At 61.4% G+C, this 3389-nt stretch overlaps 1 non-coding gene across 1 annotated transcript; it reads right to left on the bottom strand.

Moving 5' to 3' along the window:
* Positions 1–1040: 1040 nt before the first annotated feature.
* On the bottom strand, positions 1041–1119 carry TRNAR-GCG (transfer RNA arginine (anticodon GCG)). The gene has a single exon. It is a non-coding gene; the product is annotated as a tRNA-Arg (tRNA).
* Positions 1120–3389: the final 2270 nt, after the last annotated feature.

The following is a 3389-nucleotide window of genomic DNA, read 5'->3' as shown; positions in this document are numbered from 1 at the left end:
AGCCGCGGCCTGCGAAGCTGCTGTCCAGTAGGCGGCGCTGGGGAGAGAGGGGGCCGCGGGCCCTGAAAGAAGAGCCACGGGAGCCCCGACTAAGCCGGCTCCCACCTCCAGCCTCTGCCCACCCACACGCCGCACCACCGGCGGTCACCGCGGGGCAGGCGCTCTCTCCTGGTGCCGCGCCCGGAACACGGTCTTCCCGCCGAGCTCAGGGCCGCCCTGGGCCGGTGACAGGCAGGCCCGGTGCAACCACCAGGAAGGGCCGCTGCGCCCACCCGGGGGCCTGTGCACTCCCCGCAGGTCCAGCAGCGCCCGCGGGCACCCTCCCCCAGAGAAAGCGTGCGTCTCCTCGGAGAGACTGCAGCTCGGCCTCCTCGCCGAGGGAAACCGAGTCGCCAGTGTGAGCTGTTGGGTTCGTCATCTCGAGAAGCCAGGAATGAGTTCCCAGACAAGGGAGGGCAAGCAGAAGGGCAGCGGCACTTACTACAGCGACAGGAACAACGCCCGCAGCCCACGAGGGGTCCCAGCCGGCCCGCAGCCGCTCACTCGTCCGGGGGCGTTTTCTGCTCTTGGCCTCGACGGCTCTTTCAAAAAGCGCCAGCACCCGCCGGCCCTCTGCCCGCTCTCAGTCCGCTCCTGGGTCCGGGCGGCAGGCTAGGCTGGCCGATCAGCCGCGTCCTGCTCTCGTCCGGCCCACCTGGCTCACCCCCCTCACCTGCCGTCTTCCCTCCCGGCCCTCACCCTGAGCCTGGTCCCATCTGACTCCTCAAAACCACGTGACCAGCTTCTTCCAGCTCCTCCCACAAGTGCTCTGCGCAGACACTCGAAGACCCGTATGTTCACACGCACGTCACATCACGTCATATCACTGGTCTGTCTCGTTTCTTCCTTTTTAATTTTTATTTATTTATTTTTATTATTTATTGATTTCAGAGAACAGGGAGAGGGGGAGAGAGAGAGAAACATCAATGATGAGGGAAAATCATTGATGGGCTGCCTCCTGCACGCCCCACATTGGGGATCAAGCCCGCAACCCGGGCCTGTGCCCTGACCAGGAATCGAACCTGGGGCCCTTCAGTCCGCAGGCCAATGCTCTATCCACTGAGCCACACCGGCCAGGGCTCCAATTTCTTTCCACCTCCAATGTACGTGACCTGTGCCCACAGTATGACCCTGCTGAGTGAACTGGATTACTGAACAGCTTCGAGGAAAATGTCATGGACTCATCCCACAGGAGCCGGATTTGAGCCGCGAGCCGGGGTGCACGGGGCGCAGCCCGAGCAGGCGTGGGAGCTCGTAGGGTGGGTTCACACAGCCCGGGAGCTGCTGGTCTCACTCTCGCTGGGCCCCGGAGGAACACGGACTCGGGGCTCCGTCCCGGGGTGCGCGGCGGGGAGGAGGCTGGGCCTCGGGGAGGACACCTCGCCTGGAAGCGGTGGTAGATATCAGCAACCCCCCCCTCCCTCCCCTCCCAGTGAGGCGGCAGCAGTGGGCCCCTCAGAAGCGGAGGGGCCAGCTTCTCGGGTCCACACACAGACCCGCTGTGTGCTGGGGGTGGAGGCTGCGGGTGAGCTCAGGCTGGAGCTGGCCTGTGGGTGTGCAGTTCCAGCTGGTTCCTGTGAAGTACGGGGGCCATCATCCCGGGCAGAACCTGCTGTTTGGGGTCTGTACTTGTTTGTTTGCTGAAACAATAGAAAGTTATTTTGATTTTCTGAACTTATGTACGCTATCCCAATACTCCACTGATGGTGGTTTGAATGTCCCATTGATTGTGATCTCACTGGTCATCAAAGCACATTCCTGGGACCCACGACAGTTCAATTATCCTAAATTGCCTCAGCAGCTGCAGATAGTGCATTCCTGTTGACTCCGTGATCCCAGAATCTGGACAGCCAATTATTCTAAATTGTCCAGGTGGTCCGTCCCAGGCAATGTGTTTCTGTCGATTCAGTGATTCGTAGATACTTTAGATAACTAACTTGCTCAGTTTCACTTCTGTAAAATCGAGAAACAGGTTCCTCATTCCAGACCCAAAGATGTAATCGGTACCTTTGTGATATTCTGCCAGTATAAGCCAGGCGTGGCAGGCTGTTCGGGGCCGCGAGGCCTGGAGCGCTGTTGCCCCCTCGTATGCCGCCGGCTTTTAATAAACGACTCCATAATCCGACTTTCTGAGGCGTCCTTTGTAAGATGGGGGTACACTACAACACTAAGAAACAACAGACGCAGAAACAACCTTGACCCTCCCCCTTCCCAGCCGAGACTCAGGGAGACCCGTGCAGGGAGGAGGCCCAGAGGCAGCCTCGGCCTCGGCCTCACTGGGACTCAGTATGGTCACCAGAGGGCTCGGACGGGAGGGGGCCCTGGGGGGCTGGAGCCTGGGGGTTGGGGCCTGGGGCTGGGTGGCCCCTGGGTCCCAGAGTCTCTGAGTCACCCAGGGGGGTTCCTGTCACCCGCGTTCCCTCCGCTCTTCCTCAACCGCCTGTGAATCGCCCGTTCTCACCTCTGAGCTCTCCCACCCCACCCCCTTCCTCTCTGCCTTTTGTCCCAAATGTCTCGCATCGCCGCTGAGGCGCCTGGTGTCTTAGGAATTTTCTTGGGTTTATCCTGTCTGTGCGGGCGCCCCAGGCACGTCCTCAGCTTTGATGCTCCCTCCTGGGGGCCGCCTGTTATGTGGGACCAGCAGCCGGAAGCTGAGGAGGCGGGAGGAGGAGCATTGTATCTTCTCGCCGGCACACTGTGCGTGCTAATCTCACGCGTGGCGGCAGGTCCTCTGGTCTGGAGCGCTCACAGACCTTTTCAGAATAACTGAGTGCACGGTGGGGGCCACACCCCCCCGCCCCCCCCCCCCGCCCCGTCCCCTGTGAACACACAGCCCATCGTCTGCCCACAAACGCCTTCACCACCAATTCTCTCTCCTCGCCGTCAGTCTCCCGAGCCCCGGGAGTGGCCTGTGGGCGCACGGCCTCGGGTGGGAGTGGGATTATTCACGACAGCGAAGTTCTGTTCGCTTTCACAGCCGCTGGCCGGTGCCCCCGCCTGCTTTCCGTGAGCGTCTGGATCCCGTCCTGGGGATGTGACTCCAGGTGAAGACACGGGCTGAGGGGACCTGTCACCTTCCAGAGGGCCTCCCTCCAGGGACTGATATAAGGGGACGGGCCCCTGGCCCCTGAGACTGAATGCGGTGCGCTCTCCCCATCACACAGATGCACAGCTGGGGGGTTCTTTCGATCCGTGAGCACGTGTGGGTGTGACAGCACCTAGAACAGCATTCACAGCGAGCATCTGCACTGCGCACACAGCTCCCGCACGCTGGCCACACGTGTCACTCCGTGTGGTACTCGAGGTCCATCCTGAGCTGCAGCTGAATCCGCACGAACGCTGGGCAAGTG

Source organism: Eptesicus fuscus, chromosome 6 (assembly GCF_027574615.1).
Source record: "Eptesicus fuscus isolate TK198812 chromosome 6, DD_ASM_mEF_20220401, whole genome shotgun sequence".
Classification (NCBI taxonomy): domain Eukaryota; kingdom Metazoa; phylum Chordata; class Mammalia; order Chiroptera; family Vespertilionidae; genus Eptesicus; species Eptesicus fuscus.
This window is presented reverse-complemented; position numbering and strand designations above follow the sequence as displayed.